This window comes from Protopterus annectens, chromosome 1.part0 (genome assembly GCF_019279795.1).
Source record: "Protopterus annectens isolate FY-2018-M chromosome 1.part0, PAN1.0, whole genome shotgun sequence".
Classification (NCBI taxonomy): Eukaryota; Metazoa; Chordata; order Ceratodontiformes; family Protopteridae; genus Protopterus; species Protopterus annectens.
Window position 1 is genome coordinate 820,430,488 of NC_056725.1, and position 24,093 is coordinate 820,454,580.

General features: G+C 46.0%; 1 protein-coding gene across 1 annotated transcript in view; it reads right to left on the reverse strand.

Annotated features, from left to right (window-relative positions):
- The window catches only part of SCAF8 (SR-related CTD associated factor 8), a 1,875,331-nt gene that overhangs the window by 1,460,992 nt on the left and 390,246 nt on the right, over positions 1-24,093 (reverse strand). The gene's annotated exons all lie outside the window — the stretch shown is intronic.

Below are 24,093 nucleotides of genomic sequence, written 5' to 3' on the forward strand. Positions count from 1 at the left end.
TGAATCCCAAAGCTATGGATGGGTGGCTGGTGCTAAACTGGGTTAGGTGAAGCTAGGATGCCCTGTAGAACCGCAGTGGCAAAACCAGCTCTGGTCTTTGGGTATAATGGAAGGTGGTAGTGCCTGGTAAAGGTGTGCACTGAACTCCAAGTAGCTGCCTCCAGAATGTCCTTGGTTGGAACCCCCCTGAGAAAGGCTGCTGAGGTTGCTGTAGCCCCGGTAAAATGGGACCCAATATTAACAGGCACTGCTTTCCCATGGTGCGAGTAGCAAAAGCGGATACAATGTGCTATCCATTTGGAGATGGTCTGTTTTGAAATAGCCATTCCTTGTGAACCTGTAGCATAGGATACAAAGAGTTGGTCAGTTTTTCTGAAGGTCTTTGTCTTATCCAAATAGTAATGTAGCTGTCTGTGAATGTCCAAAGAGTGAAGGAGTCTTTCTCCTTTATTCTGGGGGTTTGGATAAAAGGTGGGTAAATGAATGGTCTGATTCAAAGCCACACTGGATACTACCTTTGGCATAAAGGTAGGGTTAGTTCATAAAGAGACTCTGTCCTGATGGAAAATGATGAAAGGTCCCACTGCCACAAGTGCCTGTAGTTCTGAGACCCTGCGCGCTGAGGTGATAGCCAGCAACAGAGCTGTTTTCCATGACAAGTATTGTAGTTCTGCTGAGAAGGCTGGTTCGAATGGAGGCAGTGTTAATTTTTCTAAAACGAAGTTCAGGTCCCAAGCTGGCGTTGGGGGTTTTCTGGGGGGGTCTTATATTCTTAGCCCCTCTGAGAAACTGCCCTTAGTAAAGGGTGTGAGAATATGGGAGGATCCGTATTATATTGAGCTGAAATGGCTGAAGCATGGATCTTAATGGATGAGAAAGAAAGGCCTTTGTGTAGTATCTCAGTTAAGTATTGTAGTATTTGAGGAATGTTTGGTATCCAAGGATTTTGGCCTTTAGCCTGGTTCCATGCACAAAATCTTTTCCATTTGCCTGAGTAAGTTTTTCTGGAGCTGGGCCTCCTGGCCTCCAAAATGACATTCAGGACGTCCTTTGAGAAGTGTTGATTGATAATTCAAGGTATTCTCCATGCAACTAAATTTAAAGTCCTGAGCTGACTGTGAAGGATCTGAGAGTTTTGTTGAGTCAATAGAAGTGGGAATTGAGGTAAGATCCATGGAGGGCTGTGAGTCAAGGTCCTTAGTAATGGGTACCAGTGCTGACGTGGCCAGTCCGGAGCAATGAGGATCATTTGTGGTCTCTCTGATCTGACTTTCAGTAATACCTTGGTCAAGAGAGGTAGTGGTGGGAAGGCATAGACTGTCAATGCTGTCCAACTGAATGATAGGGCGTCCACTTTCCAGGCTAGGGAATGATAAGTCCTTGTGCAGAATTTCTGTAGTTGGCAATTGTTGGGGGAGGCAAACAGATCTATGTCTGGGCGTCCCCGCCTTTGAGTTATCATTGAAAATACTTGTGGGTGTAGTCTCCACTCGTGAGGATCTGCCAAATTTCTGCTTAATTCGTCTGCCAATATGTTTTCCTTTCCTGGCAGGAATTGTGCTTTCAGTTGTACTTGGTAAGTCAATGCTGTGTTCCGCAAGGTCATTGCCTGTCTGCATAAAGGGTAGGAGTGTGTTTCTCCCCGTTTATGTACCACATAACTGTGGTGTTGTCTGCCCTTAGTAGTTGTCCTGGATGCAAGAGGTCCTTGAAATCTGTCAGTGCATTTTGCACAGCTAGCATCTCCTTTTGGTTGAGGTGTAGATGCCTTTGTTTTGCAGACCATTTGCCCTGTATGCACTGTCCTGTCATGTGTGCTCCCCAGACGTAGTCTGAAGAATCTGTTGTCATAGCTTGGTTTGCTGGAGGTAAGACAAAAGGAAGACCCTTGTTTATTTGACATGCTTGAGCCCACCATAGGAACTCTTTTTGAAGGCAGGGAATGAGAGGTATACTTGTTTCGAGCCTGTGCCTGTGTTAAGTCCATACACTTTTCAGGTACCATTGTAATTTCCTCATATGCAGCTTTGCATGTGGAATTAGTTGAATGCAGGATGCCATGAACCCCAATGCCTGCAGGATTTTCCTTGCAGTGAGCTGGGTAAAAGTTGCCATCTTTTTTGAAGTATTGAGTCAGTTGTTTTTGTTTGTCTGGCGTGAGATAAGCCATCTGGGCCGTTGTATTTAAGCTGGCACCCAGGAATATTATGTCTTGTGCGGGTATTAGCTTTGACTTGTTTTTGTTTACTGTGTACCCTAGGCAACTTAGCAGCTTTGTTACAAATGCCAGATGCTGTAATAGAATGGCCTTTTTGTCCGCTTGGATCAGGCAGTCGTCCAGATATGGATAAATTTGTATTCCACGTTGTCTGCAGTATGCAATTACTGATGCCAGGCATTTCGTAAATACTCTGGGCGCAGTAGATAAGCCAAAGGGCAATGCAGAGAATTGATAATGTGTTGTACCTGCCAAAAGTCTGAGGTATCTTCTGCAATCTTGTCTGATACGGACATGCAGGTATGCCTTTTTGAGGTCCAACGTTACCAGCCAAGACTCCTTGCCCAGCATGGGAAGAAGCTACTGTAGTGTGAGCATTTTGAATTTGGGTACCTCCAGGTATGTGTTTAGAACTGAGAGGTCTAAAATGGGTCTCCAGGCTTTGTCCTTTCTTGGTACTAGAAATAGTCTTGAGTAAAAACCTTGACCTTGCTCCTTTGTAGGTACCTTTTGAATTGCTTTCATATCCATGCGAGCTGAAATTTGCGTTTGTGCCTCTGCTCATTGGTTTGGAGGCAGATTTGGCATGCCTCTCATCCGTGGTAAAGTGTGAAAATGAAATCTGTAGCCTCGGATAATAATATCCGGAACCCATTTGTCCTTTGTTATGATGTGCCAATTTTGTGGAAATAGAGCCAGTTTTCCTCCCAAAGGTGCTGCCAGGGCAATTTTGCTTGGCAGGCGAAGAGGGAAGTCATTGTGTTTGTTTCCTGAAAGGTTGAGATCTTTCGTCTCCACCTCTGAGTTGTTGTATGCCATTGTCTAGGCCTGAAAGAACCTTGTGGCTGGCCTCTGCCCCTTGGGCGTCTGTACCTACCCTTTGGGGTCTGTCTGATGCAGGAAAGGACCAGTTTTTTGATGGCCAGTTTCTGCTGAAACGAGGAGGTTGTACCTGTAAAAAATCTTTAACTCTCTGCATAGATTTTGCCTTTTCTTCCATTTTCTTTAAAACTTCCTCTGCTTTGACACCAAATAACACATCTTTCTGCAATGGAGCATCCAATAACTTTGCTTTGACATGTTCTGGTAAGGCTTGCTCTTTTAGCCAAGCATGTCTACGTATTACAGATCCTGTGACAGCTGCTCTACATGAGGCTTCCAAGGAATCAAAACCACACTGTAAGGTATGCTTTCCCAACTGTTCTGCTGCATGCAGCAAATCCTGCATCTCTTTGAAATCAGGTTAATCTGTCTGAGGGATCATTTTCTGCTTTAACTGTGTAATCAAGTACTGCTGGTATTTTAGCATGTGGAATTGGCAGTTTAAGGCCCTCATGGCCAAAGTGGCAGACGTATACACTTTCTTCCCCCATCTTTCTAATGCTCTGGAATCTCTTTCAGAAGGTAGTGGATTCTTAGCAGTGGAGGCCTTAACCCCTTTGGGACCCTGGGAAATGCTTTTGGGGTCTGCAACAGGGCTTTTATATACAAACTTATGAGAATCAGGAACTCGGTAGTATCTGTCTGGTTTAGCTGGTGCAGGAGGTAAGGAATCTGGGTTTAGACTAGATTCGGTGTAAACATCATCCAAAATGTCTAAAACTGGAGGTATTGCAAGAGGTCTATGCTGTGGAAGAAGAAGAAACTCATGGAGTCTTTTCTTAGAGTCAGAGTAATCTTGGCCTTCCCAGTGGAAGTGTTCCCTCATGGAGTGTAAAGTTTCCCCAAAAGAGTAGTCTTCAGGGGGGGAGACAGAGGGAATGGACTCTTCAGCATCTGAGTCTTCATAAGGAGGGAAGGAATAATCCTGGTCCTCAGAGTTAGCTGAGGAAATGGATGCTTGGTCAGAGGAAGGATAATCTTCCTCCAGTCTAGGCCTTTTGTCAGGAGGGGGTTGTGAACCCCTGATAAGGGTAATTAAATCCTCAGCCATCTTAAGCATCTGTTTTTTAGGCATAGGGGCCTGTGGGGGGGGGGGTATGTGGACCCGGTTTCCAAACTTTTAAGGGGGCTTTAAGTTTAGCATAAGACTTAATAGAGATAGTTGTTGGTTTGAGGACACCTTCAGAAACCAAAGGCCAGTCCAAAATCTCCGGATCACCGTCAGGGTTGGCGTCCGAGGGGTGAGATGGAACCGGCTCCTGAGGCCCAGCTGATTTGGTCTGGGAGGCCGTCAGAATTTCTAAATCAGCGGTAGTCAGGGGCTGCGTAGGTGCCTCGCTGAAAACTGGCGTAAGGCCTTGCTGAGGCCTCTGTATCTGGTCTTGGCCTTGGTTGCCTGTCCTTATCCTTGTGTTTTTTAATCATTGCTGATGTCGGTTGCTCAGACGACATGCTATAGTTAAATTTTCTGCCAAAATGATGTCGGGCAAAATCTGCCTGACGCTTGATTGTACGTTTGTTGAACCTAGCACAAAACCGACAACCGGAGACATCGTGGTCTGGGCCTAGGCAAGGAATACAATAAGAATGAAACTCCTTATGAGGTATTTGCTTCCCACAAGAAATGCAATTATTAACTTTGTCTGACATCGGTCTGAGGCAAGAAAAGTTTCCCCAATGGGGGTACTTAGCTTTAGAGAAGACTTCGGGCTGAAATTCGATTCGAAAATCTCAGGAGCTAGCCGACCGGCACTTGCGAACTGCTTCTGCTTCGGGAATCGCGCGGCAAAAAAGACGGAAGAAAATGGCGTCGGCTGCCTCTTTTATCCCCCTGTCGCACTGACGTCAGGGAAGAAGCGACGACAACAGACGCCGGACCAAGACTTTGGGATTCGGCCGACTACGGGACCGCCTGACGGCAGGATAACCCAAGTGTGATGACTGCAGCAGTATAACACGATGAACACCAAGAAGTTATGTACTCACCATAGCATTCGATGTATGTAGTCAATCTCGCCTCACATTCTTACTCGCGGATTCGGAGCCGAATATCGGCTCCGACTCGGCCAACTTTTATTTACTAGCTCGAAGTCTCTCATTGGTTGGACCAAGCAGGTATCCCATGCTGCACTGCTCCATAACCCCAGATCTAGTTTGCTGTGAATCCAACAATCACACCTCATGCATAACAATCCAATAAGGTAGAACACTATCAACGGAATAAGAAGAAACAAACTACCATTGAAGGGTACTCTAGCACCAATCCCAACCTCCAATCCCAACCTCCAGATCCTCCAGGAAGGGGGCAGGTGGGAGGGTACGTAAGAATGTGAGGCGAGATGGACTACATACATCGAACGTTCTGGTGAGTACACAACTTCTTGATGTTATGTAGTCCAATCTCGCCTACATTCTTACTCGCGGGACAGCGTCCCCAGCACCTCTATCCTGGGAGGCTCAAAGGAAGATACTCCTGAGGACTGTAGGACCAAAGGAAGCCCGGCCCCTAGAAGCCACGTCCAGTTTGTAATGAGTAATAAAGGTGTGCGGGGAAGCCCACGTGGCTGCAGCACAAATATCATCCAAAGATAGTCTGGCATGGTATGCCAGAGACGCAGAAACAGCCCTAGTAGAGTGAGCCTTGACGGGGAACGGTAAATTTTTTCCCGCTGAAGAATAAATAAAGGAAATACAATTCAAAATCCATCTGGAAATGGTAACCTTGGAAATAGGGGAACCCACTCTATTTTCTGAAAAGGAAACAAACAATTGGTCAGATTTTTGTAGGTATTTGGTCCTGTGTAGACAGAATCTTAATTGTCTGTGCACATCCAGTTGATGAAATCTAAACTCTGCCTTATTCGAGAATTGAGTGAAGAACACTGGCAGCTCAATAAACTGAGATTCACAGTAGATGTTACCTTGGGAAGGAAGGACGGATTAGGCCTAAGAGAAACTCTGTCCTTATGAAAAATTAAATATGGGGGTTTGATGGAGAGAGCTTGAATTTCTGACACCCGTCTGGCTGATGTGATGGCTATTAGAAAGGCTGTCTTCCAGGACAAAAACTTTAATTCACAGGTGGCAGCCGGCTCGAAAGGTGGAGAAGTAAGGGCTTGCAAAACAAAGTTTAGATCCCAGGGCATGATAGGTTCTGACACAGGAGGCCGGAGTAATAAGGTGCCCTTTAGAAAGGCCTTACAGAGTTTATGTGCCATAAGGGAAGGCTCATAGGAGGTATGAAAGTTTGAAATAGCCGCCAGCTGGACTTTAATGGTAGCGGGCGCAGAGCCCTGCTGAAAGAGCATGGACAAGAAATCCAAAACAGCAGCAACTGGGGCTGTTTAAGGGTCAATTCCTTGGGCATGAGCCCTAATAGAGAATCTCTTCCATTTGCTGGAAAAAATCTTCCTAGTCGAAGACTTTTGAGAAGAGGATAAAATGTGCACCACCTCAGGTGAAAAACGATGAAGTCTGACTAACGATGGAAGTGGAGTAGCCAGGCTGTCAACCTGAGGGTCCGCAGGGAGGGATGGAACTGTCCCAACATGTGTGTCAGTAAATCTGGTACTGGGTCCAGAATCCAAGGACTGTCCACAGTGAATGGATGGAGAAAGGAGAACGAACAAGACCTGGCGAGGCCAGTGTAGGGCAATTAGAATCATCTTGCTTCCCAAGGAAATGGCTTTCTGAATCACTCTTGGTAACAGAGGAAACGGAAGAAAAGCAAAGAGCAGACCGGAGGGCCAATCGTGGACTAGTGTGTCCCTGGGAGACTCCCCCTGTGGGGGGATCAGGGTGAAGTAGTTTATGCATTTGGCATTGAGGGGATTGGCAAAAAGATTGCAGCAAGGCTGACCCCAACTGCTGAAAATCTGTTCTGCAACCAGACAGTTCAGGGACCACTCATAAGGCATCAGAATAGCTCTGCTCAGCCTGTCTATCACATTGGCCTTCCCCGGAATGTGCGTTGCCACTAGAAAACGTTGGGAAGACACTGCCACACTCACATGGCCTCTCTGCACAGGGGGGTAAGATCTGGTTCCTCCTTGTTTGTTTAGATACCACACAATGGACATGTTGTCCGAGTGTATTGCAATCGTCCCCAGAGGAAGAGAGCTCAAGTGCCCACAACGCCAGTAACGCCACTCTCATCTCTAAGACACTGATGTGCAGATGTACCTCGGGATCTTGCCATGTGCCTTGGACCATCTTGCCAAGATAATGCCCCCCCCACCCCATCTGGGAGGCGTCCGTGGTCACCGTGGCGACAGGTGGTGGAGGAACAAACTGTTTCCCCTCGTCCAGATTGGTGGAGCACAGCCACCAACCGAGATCCTGTTTGCATCGGTCCGTGAGTAGGATCTGGTGGGAAAGGGGGAGTTTTTGGAGAGACCAGTGGGGAAAGAGAAGCCACTGAAGAAGCCTCATGTGTAATCTCACTAGAGGCACTAACATAATGGTAGCTGCCATGGTGCCCAGAAACTGAAGAGCCCACCTCGCCTGTACTTTCCTGAGGGGTAATAAAGCGTGAACCTTATTTTGTAATACTCTGATCCTGTCCTGCAGCAAGGCGGCCCACATTTGAACGGTGTCTAGCTCTGCGCCTATAAACGTGGCACGCTGTGAGGGCAGCAAGGCAGATTTTTCCCAGTTCAATGTTATTCCTAGTTGTTGACAGAGGGTAATGATAGCGTCCCTGGCTCGGACGAGTAGATGCCTGGTGGGGGCAGTGAGAAGCCAGTCGTCCAGGTACGGAAACACTTGGAATCCTTGACGTCTCAGGTGAGCTGTCACCACCGCCAAACACTTGAACACCCTGGGGGCTGTGGTCAGACCAAAGGGCAAGGCACGAAACTGAAAATGACTGGCTCCCAGCCGGAAGCGTAGGTGATTCCTGGATGCCCTGTCCATTTTGATATGATGGTAAGCATCCTTGAGGTCAATGGAGCACATCCATACTTTTTCCAGCAACGGAAAAATGGACTGAAGGGTGACCATTCGGAACTTGGACTTCAGAACGTAGTGGTTGATTCTGCTGAGATCTAGAATGGGTCTCGGGTCCCCTGTTCTTTTCGGCACCAAAAAGAGTCTTAAGTCCCTAATGCGATTTGGTCTGAGGGGACAGGTTGGATGACTCCCCTCTTTAGCAGCTTTGAAATCTCTAATGCTGCGTGATCCCTTTGACTGGGTGGAACGTCCAGGATTCTTCTGATTGGAGGGGGGGGGGTCTGACGAAAAGGGGATGGCGTAACCTCCGGAAACTATTCGTAATACCCACCGATCCTGGGTGATGCTTTCCCATGCTTCCGGGTACAACGATATGCAGCCCCCGACTGGCTCCGGAATAGCACAGTCGGGCAACACATCAGGAACGATGGTAGGAAGAACCACGAAAGGAATCACGATCTCCTGAGCTGCAGGGGGCCTCCTCTGCCTCTAGAGTGGCGTCTTCCAGAATAACCTCCCCCTCCTCTGCCTCTGGAGGGGGACTCACCTTGTGCGGCCAGGAAAAACTTCTGCGATTTCTTGAACCATATCTTCCCTCCCCTCCGAGCCTTGGGGTAAGGTCTCGGGGGAAGAGAAAAACGGAACCCTACGGCAGACGGGGTCTTTCCCTCTTGCTCGCATCTGGTGAGGGTGTCTTTCACTTTGGTCCCAAAGACTGAGGGCCCATCAAAAGGAGAGTCAGTGAAGGAAGACGAAGGCCTCCGAGAAATGACAGGTGCATCCAGGCTTGCCTCCTGAGGGCTACACCCGAACTGGCTGCCCTACTCACTCCCTCGGCTGCATATATGAGCCTCAGACGAGTTGACAACAGAATAGAGTGTAGACACCTGGGCGTTAACCGTGTGCGCTATCACCTTAGGTACTTTACCCGCTAGAGTATCTCCTAACTCCTTGAGGAGATCTCTCTGGAGCAGAGTAAAATGACAGAGATAGTTCAGTGACCGTAGGGAGAAGCTCGCTGAGAGGGTACGCTTGCCGTACCGGTCCATGCTCCTAGACTCCTTGTTAGGAGGATGGACGGAGGAAGAAGACTCTGCTACTTCCTGCTGTGTGGCCGCCACCACCATGGCATCTATAGAAACCCCTTTGGGCAGAAACTCTTTCCCCGGTGGGGGCAGAAAAACTTATTGGGCCTTCGGGGTACAGGTTCCACCGAATCAGGATTCTCCCACACCCTTCGACAAATTAAATCCAAGAGCTCGTCGAAGGGTGGAGACACCCAAGAGGCTGAGAGTCGAGCACCATAGGCCTTGAGGAATACAGACTCCTCAGAGGGGGGTTTGGATAGCCAGTCGCCTCTCTGTCTCAATATCTCCAGGAAGTCGGAGAAAGACGTCATCAGAGGACAACTTGGGGGATCCCTCCGACTCCTCAAGGTCGGTATCAGAAGTGAGAGACTCGTCCTGGGAGTCTATGTGCTTCCTCTTGCATGACTTCTTTCTAGGGGGGCTCCTCAGGCACAAACTCTGAGGGGCCCTCAAAGTTGGGGACTGCTCATGGGGGTATCTCCAGACCTTTGGGCTCCATCATCTACAGATAGAGGGACTTCAGAGGCTCTAGCTGGGGTGGAAGGGGACGGCATGACCAATCCAGGTGATGTAACTGACGATCTGGCCAGTGCGCTCTGCATGGCCTCGAAGGCGGGTCCCCCCAAATCAGAGGGCCGACCGGCCTCCAAGGCCATGACCGAGGTCCCCCGAGCCAATGCTCCAAGAGGGAGGCTCGGAACAGACAGGTGTCCCGAAGTATCCCCCTCGGGTCCAAGTGAGGAAACCCGAGTGCCGAACCCTGTGGACGGAGCCAACTGGGTCGGAGCAGTCAGCACCGATAAACCCCAGAGCACTCCGGCTCCGAAGACAAGGAAGTGCTCGGAGGAGGAACCATCGACACAAGCATCGGGACGGGCTCCGAACCAGACAGGGTTGGAGCCGAGAATAATTTTGCCAACACCGGCAACTGCAGGAGCCTCTGTACCACCCTATCGACATCCACCTCAGAAAGCCTGGAGGATATGGAGGACAGGGAGGGAGACTGGAATCTCCTCTCAGGAGAACCATGCCGAACACTGGGCGACCGGCTCCGAATGGGTTCCAGTAAAATAGGAGCAGACGCCGATTCCAGTACTACAGATAACTCCTGTGGCCCAGAGGAGCCGAGGAGGTAGAGTCAAGTTTAGAAATTTTCTCCAGGGGCTCCGAGGAAACAGACTGAGACAAAGATCTCTTCTTCGCCTTCGAAGCTTTAGACTTGGACTGAGAGAACTAGAAGTAGAGTCTAAAGACTCCTCAAACGAAGGTTTGAGGAGTCCCTTCAATATTAGTTTATTTTTCCTCTCCTGGAGCACCCTCAGACTGAAGGTGTGACAGAAGCTACAAGACTCTTGCAAATGAATAGCTCCTAGGCAGTAAACACATACGGAATGCCCATCCATAATGGACATTTTGTAACTACATTTGGAACATTTTTTAAAACCGGAAGGTTTATGTTCCTTCTGATCCTTAGACATCTTACACAAGCAGACCGCTGAAAACTTAGCCGGAAAAACAGTAAAGGTGGGAAAACTACTGATCAGACTACACAAGGCAACCAAAGAACCTCCAAGTAAAATGGTTCTTTACTAACTCAACACACTACTTAATATTAAGGAGAACACATTTATCCAAAAATACACTAACAGAAGTCTTCCACAAAAGGAAACTGAGCACTACACACAGAAAAGAGGACTAGGTCCTCTAAGTAAAACGGGCCTAGCCCACCGGAACAGTTAGGGATACCAACTACACGAACAAAAAACACTACAAACAAGCAACAAGAAGAATAGTTATTAAAATAGCTTCTGTGGTTAACCAACTAGCAAATTTCTCAAGAGAAATTGAAAAAAGAAGGTACTTAGCCACAGCCAAGCGAGACCACGTCCTAGCTACACGAGCGGCAAACGAGATCTGGGATTATGCAGCAATGCAGCAAGGGATACCTGCTTGCCCCAGCCAATGAGAGACTACAAGCTAATAAATAAAAGTTGGCCGAGTCGGAGCCGATATTCGGCTCAGAACCCGCGAGTAAGAATGTAGGCGAGATTGGACTAGATAACATCACTTTTTTCAGGGTTTTTTTCCCCACATCCGTGACCTGTAACCGCAACATCAGTGTGCGCATGCGCCAAAGCACCCTTCCTGTTTTTTTTTTCACGCTGAAGTAGGATCTGTGTGTTCGCACTGAAGAATCAGTGTGTGTGTGTTTGCAATGAACAGGATACGAATTTGCCGTCACTGACTTTGAAAGGGACAGCAACTAACGGTATTAATAAGCAAGAACCAAATAAAATAAAATCCTGCTGTTGCTGCTGTGATATATACAGTATACTTTTCAGAGAATCTTTAGCTCGTAGTATGTGCTTTCAAAACGGATGTCAGTCATGTTAAGGGGTCCAACTATTTTAGTTTAACAATCTCCACTTTAAAAATAGTACTTTTTTTTTCTGGCTCTTGTGTATGTAAACTTATTGTTAAAATCTAGACATACTTAGATATTCTCATAATCCTGCACTTATGACATCTTCCTGCAGAACCTTGAATGTTCCAGGGCTGCACCACAGCAAACTGCGTTACAGAAATGTGAGACAACAAAATACTGAAAGCAGCTGGATAAACAGAATAGTAGCTTAAGTTTGGTCCTATTTGGTTGCAAGCATCACCACACCAAAATTAGCAAAAGAAAATGTTCATAATGAAGGCAGATTTGACAGAATTGTTTGACTTGTAAACTTGATCTTTCACACTCCTAACACTGCATCATCCATAATAAGTACAGTTGTCATCCCTTCTGGCATTTGTCGTAACTGGTGAGTTAAAAAAAAAAAAAAAAAAAAAACGGACAAATATACAGTAAGCCCCGATATCGGGAATATAAAAGGCATATTTTTTATCCGGACTCAGTATTCTTTGCAGGCTCCTCTAAGACTTATTATCAGAAGCTATGTTTTTGAGTCTTTGTGATGGGGAAAATGGTAAGCCCTTAAAACGTATTTGTATGCTGAGGCTTACATGAGAAGACTCAATAAAAACATTAAGTGCACTAGGTTCAAATCATTTATACTGCACAAGGTAAAATGTATGTTATTTGAAAGTATAAAGGAAATACTTAATTGCCTTTCCTCTTCTCTGTTCATGAGGCGCTAGTTTCTTTGGCATTTCCATCGGAATCCATGGCCTGATGATGAGATTGTAGCATGGTTGAGTCACCTTCACATGGCACAACGTGCAACTCTTACTAAGCCCACCACTTTACCCAATATTATTTAAGTAGTAAGCATTGGCATGTGTCTGACTTATGGGGTTTCCTTGTTGATCAGCAAAGTTTGGTTTTGATGACAAAGCCCAAAGAACAAAATGCTCTGAGCAAAATGGAATATAACCCATTATGACTCACCCCACTCCATAACATGGATCACGGCGAGAATACCATGACAGAGGGGGCAGGACTTCTACTTTTTTTTTTTTTTACACCATTAGAATGCTGAGAAAAAAAACATTTGAAAGGAGTCATTGTGCATTAGATTGCAATGTCGACTGAAGGTTTTATATTACTGGTAGAGAGAAATTTCACAAACTATAAAAATTATAGCAAATTAGCAGACTACCTTTCTTTCCTCCATTAATATTAAACAGTCTGTGTTCGGAGTTCAAATCTTTCCTTAAGTCAATGGACTAAGACGGGGGGGGGGGGGTGTAAAGACAGTGAAAAACCATTACTTTGAAAAATAAGATTTTGCTTTAGCTTGTTTTACTTCTGTTGGGTGAGAGCCCTTACTGCCCATTTCACAGTGCTTTTTTAATCCTTTTTAAAGACGAAATTCCAATCTTTTCAAGCCCTGAGAACTGCTGTCACCTGCTGTACAAATGTGTTGTGCTCCAAGCATCAATATTTATTCATTGTTCGAATGCACCTACAGTACAGCAAGGAGGTAGACTTTGGCTGCCCGTGGCAGTGAAAGAGTTAACTATATGGTATATTTTATATGCGGACCCAAGACAATTTCTGTTCAATCAATGCGGCCCCAGCAAGCCAAAAGATTGGGCATCCCTGTTCTAGACCAACAAACCTGTTTATCTTCCCAATTAAAATAATCAGATTTGCTCTCTCTAAGAAGGACATACCATTAAGAGATGAAAATGTCGACAAAGCAGACAAATCTTTATCAAATATAAAAGTCCCCAACAGGCAAGTCTACTACAGTTCACAACAGGGAGCGTGACAAATGACTGAAGTATTTTTATTAGCAAAACAATTAAATGAACTAGTTTTGACAGAAGCTGCCACATCACAAGAAAGTCGCATTCTATGGCAACATATAAGGCGGACGAAGATTAACATCTGATGAGTGGTACAGAAGGTCCTCACCACCAAGGCAGGTCTTTTATTACTGGCTGTTTAGGGACCTGGTCTCTTCTCTCAGTGCCACCTGGTGAATGTGTGGGATACTTGGGTTGCAGTACATATAAAAGATGTAGGTACTTACTAATCAACATATCTGTAAGAAAGTTGTCCAGCCTTCAGCATTTTCTAGGACTTAAGCTGCAGGTATCAGAACTGCCCTGTAGACCGAATTTCCTCAGGTTGAAGAGCATACAATTTCCCATCATGCATCACACAAACCTTGCCTTCTAGTCTTGACATTAGTGAGAAGACAGAAAAAGCCACATGAGAAAAGATGAGATCAGCAAGAGCTGGAGGATTTCCCTAGCTGAAAAGATAAGACTGTATAGGAAAAACAACATCTACCGGTCCAGAGGCTGCTGCTGGTCGAGGGGCAGTAACACTATGACATTCTGCTGAAGGTCTTGTGTTGGGAGTCCCAAATGAAAGCTATCATCATCCTTTTACTTCTGTGATTCTGGAATGAAAAGCAGGAGATATTATAGACAGACCTACATACAAATCTTGTGCTAATTACCCACAATTTGTATATCTGACAAAGAGAAGTCCATCTTTGGTAGCCTCTAGAACAGAATCCCTTGCTAAATCTCCTAGGGGTCTTCTCTCACTGAAACATATCTAGGACAGCAGCCCCAAAAGACCTGTGCAAGGAAAAGATGTCTAGCTTATAGTGTATTGTGAACGTGTTCAAAAAACACACTGCTGCTGCACAAGTATGAGCTCATTACAGAAGTCACAGAGAGCTACTGCTCTAGTAGAATGGGAACCCATGAAGTAACAAAATGATGCTAGTCTCACTACATTTTGCCAAAAGCACTTGTAGCAACACTGGAGTTTTTCCTTTTCTCCACTATGCTACTACAGCAGGTATATATATATACACAGCTGGAGATGTCAGGGTGTGCCCCACAACATGGGGAACGCAATGGAGTTTGCCAACTTGCAAATTAAATTTAATTACATTAAACTAAACTAAATTAATCTGTTAATCCAGAGTATGCTAAAAGTTGTTTCAATGAAATTTCTTCAAATCAGCATTCTGTGACTGGGCATTCAAATTATCAACTTGATTTCTAGTGAAATGACTTCTTGGAATGCAATCAGAGCCAGCCAATGCTTTTCATAGCTAAATCAATACTGTCAAACTAATAGCTAGAAAGGATGTCAGTTAATTTTTTTGTCAAGCTGAGACTTCGCAAAACAAACAGCTGGCAGTCAGTGACTTAGTTCTACCTACATAAAAAAATAAAGTGTACGGATACAGCTGAGAAAATAATCTCCCCAATTTAACTTATGCTAGGAGTAATAAAAGTAAAGTGATTTAAATTAAAGGCTGTAATCATGACAAAAAGCCTGCAGATCAGAGATCCTCTGAGCAGAAACAGGGTTGTCTATGGCAACAATCTGAAGTTAAGACAAGGCTACAACTTTAGAGGGTGGAAAGGTAACAGCTTCACAAACAAAGCAAGTGCTCCAAAGGAACTGGTTTCTGATGGCTTAGCAGGCAACTGAAAAGTCACAAGTAATAAAGCTTTATAGAAGTTGGTTGAAGAGACAGAGGACAAACAGAAAATTCTCAAATGTGAATTATTTTCATAGCTACTGCTTCAGTAAGTACTTAAAAGGCATACAACATAGGTTTCAACAGGACTACAAGCTATTCTGCCTCCTCCAGAACATGCACTGCCACTGTGAAAGTACAAACCACTTGCCAAACCCTCACAGCATCCTATTTTATTTGTTAGCCAGATAAGCACAATGAACACAAACATTCATTCTTCAGGGGCAACCCAGAATTTTGCATGCATCCAAAGTGAGAATCAACTTTTTCATAGCTTGATCCACCAACAAAGTCTGGAAATGAGAGAAGGTGCAACTGAAGAACCAAGGGCCATGGTGAAAAATGTAAATTCTTTTGCCAAACCAGTCCATAGCTTCAGACATGCTGCCTAGATGCCACAGTTTCAAGGACTTAAGAGTATAAAGGCTTACCCCCACTGCCCAATGAAAGGAACATGGTTAAAGGATGGTCAATAAAAGTGTGGCTTGAATAAGTCTGCATACAGATCACTACAATGAAACCTGCCATTATGATGCAGTTATGTACACTTAACATAAATGTAGATGTTAGAGTGTATTCACTGTTGCAGTCATCACATTCGGGTTATCCTTGATAGGGTAGCCCTCAGCTGGCCCGAATACCAGAGACTTAGTATTTTTGCGTCAGTTGCTGTCGCTTGAGGACTGACATCAGGTCGTCAGTAGTATAAAGTAAGGCAGCCGAAGCCATTAAATCAGTTTTTCTTGCCCTAACCTATTAGGAGCCGCCAAGTAGATGTCCAGGTTCTGGTGGGAGAAACTCCACCAGTGAAAAATAATTACCAATATGTCTCTTGTAAGGAAAGGAGAACAACAAGTTAGAATGGTAATAAAAGGAGAAAGAGAAGAAAGGGGGAAGGAGGGAGGGAAACCACGACTGCAACAGTGAATACATTTGAACATCTACATTTATGGTAAGTGTACACAACTGTACTATGTTCTTCGTTTTTCACTGTTGCAGTCATCACATTTGGGTAGATTCCCAAAGCCGAGGAAAAGGGAGAAGGCAGTCACTGAAACTAGGGGATGGCTAGGATGCCCCACAAGACTGCAGATGCAAACCCTGCCCTGGATTTGGAGAAGAGGGGCAGGTGGTAATGCTTGGCAAAAGTGTGAACAGATGTCCAGGTGGCAGCCTCCAGGATGTCCCTGGTGGGGACTCCTCTGAGAAAAGCAGCAGAGGTGGAGGCTGCTCTGGTGGAGTGTGTCCTGAACACTTTGGGAGGAGGCGTTCCATGCTGTTTGTAGCAGAAATGGATGCAGTGTGCTATCCATTCAGAAATGGTTTGTTTGGAGTTGCCCTTGTAGCACAGCTAACCAGCAATTGATCAGACTTTGACTGATTTAGTCCTGTCTAGACAGAATCTGAGCTGCCTTTGCACATCTACAGAGTGAAGAATCCTTTCCCCCCTGTTCTGGGCAATAGGAAAAAAGTGGGAAAATTAATGGATTTGTTGAGAGCTACAGTGGACACCACCTTGGGCATGTAGGATGGGCTAGTTCTGAGGGCTACTTGGTCTGCATGGAAAATGAAGGGTTCCAAAGCCATGAGGGCTTGCAGCAGAGAGACTCTTCTGGCTGAAGTGATGGCCAGAAGGAATGTGGTCTTCCAGGAGAGAAATTTTAGCTCTGCAGAAGCAGCTGATTCGAAAGGGGGCAGGGTGAGCGTTTCCAATACAAAGTTAAGGTCCCAAGCTGGTGTTGGTGCCCTTCTGGGTGGCCTCAAGTCGCTAGCCCCTCTTAGGAACTGTTTGATCAAAGGGTGTGAGAAAAGGAGCTGCTCAGTGGGAAAATTAGTAGAAATAGCACAGGCATGAATTTTTATAGAGGAGAAAAAGAGACCACTGCGTAGTAGGGTCAGCTAAATAATCCAGGATGACAGGGAGGGAGGACTGTGCCGTACTGGGTCCCTTAGACTGGATCCAGTTGCAGAACCTTTTCCATTTATCGGCATAAGACTTTCTGGTGCTAGGACGTCTGACCTCATGGATAACATCCAGAACCTGCTTACGGAGGTTGGCAGATTGGTTCGGGGTAAAGGAGTAAACCAAGATGCCAAATTGAGTGTCTGCAATTCGGGATGCATGAATTCTCCTTCCATCTGGGTCAGGAGGTTTGGAATCTGAGGAAGATGCCATGGGGGCAGTGAGGACAGGCTACGCAACGAGGGGTACCAGTGCTGTCGGGGCCAGTCTGAAGCTATAAGAATGGTCCTTGGTTTTTCCTCCCTTATTTTGAGCAGTAACCTGGGGATGAGAGGTAGGGAAGGAAAGGCATAGACCGATAGATTGACCCAGTGAAAGGACTGGGCACCCACTTTCCAAGCCATGCAGTGATGCTCCCTGGTGCACAATTTGCTGAGCTCATGGTTGGGTGGGAGGCAGAGGTCGACCTTCGGGGTTTCCCATTTCTGAGTTATTAGGGTGAGGGTACTTCTGTTGCGTTGCCACTTGTGTGGGGCCAGAAGATTTCTGCTTAACTGGTCTGCCAGAGAGTTGACAGCGTCTGGTAGGAATTGTGCTAACAGGTGTAGTTGCATGGCAGAGGCTATGTGCCCAAGGGTCATGGCCAACCTGCACAGAGAGTAGGAACAAGTCCCCTCCTTGCCTGTTGATGTACCACATCACAGTGGTGTTTGTCTGTTTTGATATGGAGAGACCCTGGAGAGAGAAAAGGCTTGAAACCTATCAAGGCATGCTGCACCAGCCATCATCTCTTTTTAATTGATGTGCAGAGGGATTTGCTGTGGGCTCCATTGGCCCTGTATGCACATGCCGTCCAGGTGTGCAACCCAAGCATAGTCTGATGCATCTGTGGTGAGTGCCTGGGTGGCGGGGGTGGGGAGAAAGGCATTCCCTTGTAGGAGAATGCTGTTGCCCACCAAAGAAAATCTTTTCTGAGGCAAGGAATTATAGGTAGAAGAGTTTCCAGGTCATGAGAGTGTTGGCACCAAAGGCTCTTTAGGTACCAATAAAGATTCCTCATATGCAGTCTGGCTATGGAATAAGTAATGCCATGAACCCCACAGCTTGCAGGATCTTCCTTGCAGTTAGCTGGGGCCTAGTGGCTAGTTGAGAGAAGTAGGCTGTCAAGAAAATTTGTTTCTCTGGAGTAAGGTATGCCATCTGGGAAGCTGTGTCCAGGCTTGCTCACAGGAAGATTATCCTTTGGGTGGGCACCTGTTTGGATTTCTTTTCATTGATTGTATACCCTAGGGAGGTTAGTAGGGTCTTTACAAAGGCCAGGTGCTTGAGCAGCTTCTCCTGGCTGCCTGCTTGAATAAGGCAGTCATCTAAGTATGGGTAAATTTGAATATTTCTTTGTCTGCAAAAGTCAAAAGCCAGAGCCAGACATTTTGTGAAAACTCTGACAGCAGTAGATAAGCCAAAGGGAAGTGCAGAGAACTTAAAGTGTTGAGATCCTGCCCTGAAGCGGAAATATTTCCTGCATGATTCCCTGACAGGAACGTAGAGGTAGGCCTCTTTTAGATCTAGGGTGACTAGCCAAGCGACCTTGGAGAGAATGGGTAGCAGCTGCTGGAGGGTGAGCACTCTGAATTTTGGGATCACCAGGAAGGTGTTTAGAATGGATAAACAGAGGATGGGGCGCCAGGTGCCCTCTTTTCTGGGCACCAGAAAAAATTTGGAGTATAAACCTTAGCCTATCTGTTCTGCAGGAACGTGCTCTGCTGCCCTCAGAGACAGCAGGGAAAGGATTTGCTTTTGAGCCTCTGCGCACTGATTTGATGGTAAATCTGGGAACCCTTTTGGGGTTGGAAGGGTGTGGAAGGAAAATTTATATCCCTGAGACACAAAGTTCAGAACCCAGTGGTCCTGGGTAATGGTGGCCCAGGTGCTTGAGTGAAAGGAGAGTTTTCCTCAGGGTAAGTAAAGGTGGGCAGAGGGAGGGGGTGGAGGAGGTCAGTCATTGTGAGTTCTGACCATAAGGGGGGGGATGGCTTAGAACTACCTCGTTTTAAAGTGGAGGTAGTCCACTGCTTAGATCTCTGCATTCCCAGGGGCTGCAGTCTGGGGAATCTGCTTCCACGGGGACTAGGCTGGGCCGATTAACTGACAGCAGGAAAGGACCAGGGTTTGGAGGGACAATGCCTGCTGAACCTAGGGGGCTGGACCTGCAAGAAATCCTTAACTGTTTGCATAGATTTTGCTTTTTCTTCCATCTTTTTAAAGACCTCTTCTGCCTTAGTGCCAACTAAATTATCTTTGTGCAAGGGGGACTCCAACAATCTAGATTTGACAAGATCTGGCAGGTGTTGTTCCTTAAGCCATGCATGACTTTCAATGACAGATCCAGAGACTGCTGCCCTGCAGGAAGCTTCTAGGGCATCAGCAAGTACAGTTGTGTACACTTACCATAAATGTAGATGTTAGAGTGTATTCACCGTTGCAGTCTTCACATTTGGGTTATCTGCCTGCAGGTAGCCCTCAGCCGGCCTGAATACCAGAGTCTTCGGATTTCTGTGTCATATGTTTTCACTTCTTCCCTGTTGACAGGGGTATAAAACATGCAGCAGATGCCATTACATCGTTTTTTCTTGCCCCAGATGTCACGTGCACCCACAATAGGAAGCAATTGCATATGGTACACCCCCATCAAAAAGCAAATACACAAGAAAAAATAAATATACCAAACAAGAAGGAAAGGTAGAGCCAAGAGACGTCAGAGGGGCTGGAGGGTAACCAGAACTGCAACAGTGAATACACTCGAAAACCTAAATTTATGACAACTGTATGACAACAGTACTATGTTCTTCGTGTTTCACTGTTGCAGTCATCACATTTGGGTTGATTCCCAAAGCTAAGGAAGGGAAGAGGAAGTTAAAGAGCATTAGGGCCATCTACTAAGCTCTGCAAGACTGCAGTGGCAAATCCAGCTCTGGATTTAGAAAAGATAGGCATGTAGTAATGCTGGGTGAAGGTATGTACACAGCTCCACGTAGCAGCTTCTAGGATGTCCCTGGTAGGGTTTCCTCTAAGAAATGCCGCAGAGGTAGATGCAGCCCTGGTGGAATATGATCTTATCCCCTGTGGGGTAGGTTTTCCATGGTGCTTGTAGCAGAAATGAATGCAATGGGCTATCCATTTGGAAATGGTTTGCTTTGAAATGGCCTTCCCCTCTGCCCCTGTTCCAAAGCTGACTAGCAGCTGGTCAGATTTTCTGAAAGGCTTAGACCTATCAAGGTAAAACCTGAGCAGTCTGTGCACGTCCAAAGAGTGGAGGATACTTTCCCCTTTATTCTGAGAGTTAGGGAAGAAGGTTGGCAAATGGATGGATTGGTTTAGGGCCAAACTGGACACCACACCTTAGGCATAAAGGACGGGTTAGTCCTGAGGGAAACCCTGTCAGCATGGAAGATAATGAAGGGTTCCGCAGCCATCAGTGCCTGTAGCTCTGACACTCTTCTAACTGACGTGATGGCTAGAAGCAAGGTTGTTTTCCAAGTGAGGAATTTTATCTCTGCTGAAGCAGCAGGTTCCAAAGGGGGAAGTGTGAGATTTCCCAGTACAATGTTCAGGTCCCAAGCAGGGGTGGGTGTTCTCCTTGGGGGCCTTAAGTTGGTAGCCCCTCTCAGGAACGGTTTGATGAGAGGGTGAGAAAATAAGAGGTGGCTCAGTATTGTAATAAGCCGAAATGGCAGAGGCATGAATCTTAACGGAGGAGAAGGATAGGCCTCTGTGGAGTAGCTCTGCTAGGTAAGCCAGGATTAGAGGTGAGGGCGGCACAGCTGTGTCCTTTCCTTTAGACTGAATCCAAGAACACTATCTTTTACACTTTTCCGCATAGCATTTCCTAGTACTAGGCCTTCTGGCTTCAAGAATGACATCCAGCACCTGTTTACTTGGGGTTGCTGGTGGAGTATTCAAGGAATAAGCCAGGTTGCAAGATTTAGGGTTTGTAATTGTTGATGCAAAATCTGTCCCTCCTGCTGTGACAGCAGGGTAGGAGTCTGGTGTAGGTGCCAGGGTGGCACCGTTGTCAGGCTGCGCAGGAGTGGGTACCATTGCTGGCGTGGCCAGTCAGGGGCAATCAGAAATATCTTTGGCCTGTTTTCTTTTACCTTGAGTAGTACTATTGAGAGAAGGGGCAGAAGGGAAAAGGCATATATTGAGAGGTTTTCTCATTGAAAGGATAGGGCATCCACTTTACAGGCCCTGCTGTGAGGGTTTCTGCTGCAGAATTTGCGTAACTGGTGGTTGTGGGGGGAGGCAGAGAGATCCACCTCTGGGATCCCCCATATCTGGATCAGGAGGTTATCTGGATCAGGAGGCTGAAGGTGCTGGGCTCCAATTTCCACTTGTGTGGGTCTAGGAGAATTCTGCTCAAGTCTGCCAGTGAATTTTGTTTGCCTGGCAGGAATTGAACTTGTAGATGGACTTGGTTGTCCAAAGCTGTGCTCCACAGAGTCATGGCTAACCTGCACAGTGGGTAGGAATAGGTTCCCCCCTGCTTGTTTATGTACCACATAACGGCGGTGTCTGTTTTTATCAGCTGTTGTCCAGGAAGGATTAGGTATCTGAAAGCTGTCAGAGCATTCTGTACAGCTAGCATCTCCTTTTGGTTGATGTGGAGGAGAATATGGCGTCGGCTCCAGTGGCTCTGAACACATTTGCCAGCCATGTGGGCCCCCCATGCATAGTCTGATGAGTCTATGGTCAGGGTTTGGGCGGTGTGAGGGAGAGGAAAACACAGTCCCTTATTGTGGTTGCATGCTTCTGCCCAACAAAAGGAACTCTGCCTTCAGACATGGCATGACAGGAATGACCGTTTCCAGGTCCTGCGAATGTTGGCACCAGAGACTTTTTAAGTACCATTGAAGTTTCCTCATATGCAGTCTTGCATATGGAATTAGAATACGAGGCCATGAACCCTAGGGCTTGCAGTATTTTTCTTGCAGTTAGCCGGGTTCTGGTGGCCATTTGCTTGAAGTAGTCTGTCAGACAGACTTATTTTTCTGAAGTGAGAAATGCCATCTGGGAAGTTGTGTCCAAGCTTGCTCCCAGGAATACAATCTTTTGACTGGGCACCTGCTGTGATTACTTTTCGTTGATGGTGTACCCCAAAGAAGTGAGAAGGCTTTTTACAAATGCCAGGTGCTGAAGCAGCAATTCCTGGCTGTCTGCCTGAATCAGGCAGTCGTCCAAGTACGGTAAATTGTGATATTTCTCTGTCTGCAGTATGCAATGGCTGGAGCCAGACATTTTGTGAATACCCTGGGTGCAGTAGATAAGCCAAAGGGAAGTGCATAGAACTGATAATGCATAGACCCTGCCCTGAAACGTAGATATTTCCTGCATGATTCCCTGATGGGGGTGTGCAGATAAGCTTCTTTTAAGTCTAGGGTGACTAACCAGGCATCCTTAGCTAGCATGGGGAGAAGCTGTTGCAGGATAAGCATCTTGAATTTTGGGACCACCAGGAAGGTGTTGAGAATTGAAAGATCCAGGATTGGGCGCCAAGCGCTGTCTTTCCTGCGTACCAGGAATAGTCTGGAGTAGAAACCATGACCTCTTTGTTCTACTGCAACTGGCTGAATAGCTCTGATGTTGAGCAGGGAAAGAACTTGGTTTTGATCCTCTGCTCAACGGTTTGGAGAAAGGTCTGGAAACCCGCTTGGAGTTAGCAGTGAATGGAAATATAATTTGTACCCCTAGGATATAATGTTGAGGTCCCATCGGTCCTCAGTGATGGACATCCAGTTTTTTTGCATGAAGGGCAAGTTTTCCTCCTAGGAGCAAAAGCAATTGGGCAGGGCTAGGAGGTAGAGTTCAGAAGTCATTGTGAACATTTTCCAAAGGGAAGTGGCTTACCACTCCCTGTTTTAGGAGTGGGAGCACTCCATTGCTTAGATCTCTGCATACTCTGAGATTGCAGTCTGGGTGGTCTGTTTCCCCTGGGTCTCGTTTGAAAAGGCCTGGAAAGGGCTGGAAAGGACCAGTGTTTTGAAAGGAAATGGATACTGAATTGAGGTGGTTAAACTTGTAAGAATTCTTTAACAGTTTGCATATATTTAGCTTCTTCTTCCATCTTTTTAACAACTTCTGCTTTGGTGCCAAACAAAACGTCCATATTTAAAGGAGCATCTAGTCATTTGGATTTGACGATCTGGCAAGGTCTGCTCCTTCAGCCAAGCATGTCTTCTCAGTACAGAGCCAGTGACTGCAGCCCAGCAAAAAGCTTCTAGGGCATCAAAACCACACTGCAAAGTATGCTTACTAACTTGGTTTGCAAAATGCATAAGCTCTTGCAAATCTTTATTTTCTGCAAAACCTGGAAATATTAAAATTTTTTGTTTAATGAGATCCATTATATGTTGCTGGTACTTCAGCATGTGAAACTGGCAATTCAATACCCTGAGCAATAGGATTCTTGAAAAGAAAAGTACAGTTGTGTACACAAATAAATGTAGATGTTCAAGTGTATTCACTGTTGCAGTCATCACATTTGGGTTAACTGCTTGCAGTAGCCATCAGTCGGCTTGATTATCAAAGTCTTGGATCGTGCATCAGTGGCTGTCTCATCTTCCATGACGTCAAGTAGTCAGGGATATAAAGCATGCAGCTGATGCCATTACATCAGTTTTTCTTGCCCCAGAAGTCAGGTGCCCCGATAATGGGAAGCAATTATATACAATGTTACACCTCCAACAAAAAAGCAAATACACCAAAAAGCTTTAAGCATAGTAAACAAAAATAGAGGTATAGTCAATAGAAGTCAGGAGGCTGGAGGGAGGGTAACCAGGACTGCAACAGTGAATACACTCTAACATCTACATTTATGGTAAGTGTACACAACTGTACTATGTTCTTCATGTTTCACTTTTGCAGTCATCACATTTCGGTATATTCCCAAAGCTAACGATGGCAGGAGGTAATTCGATAGCATTAGGACCAGCTATAAGGCCCTGCAAGACTGCAGTTGCAAAGCCA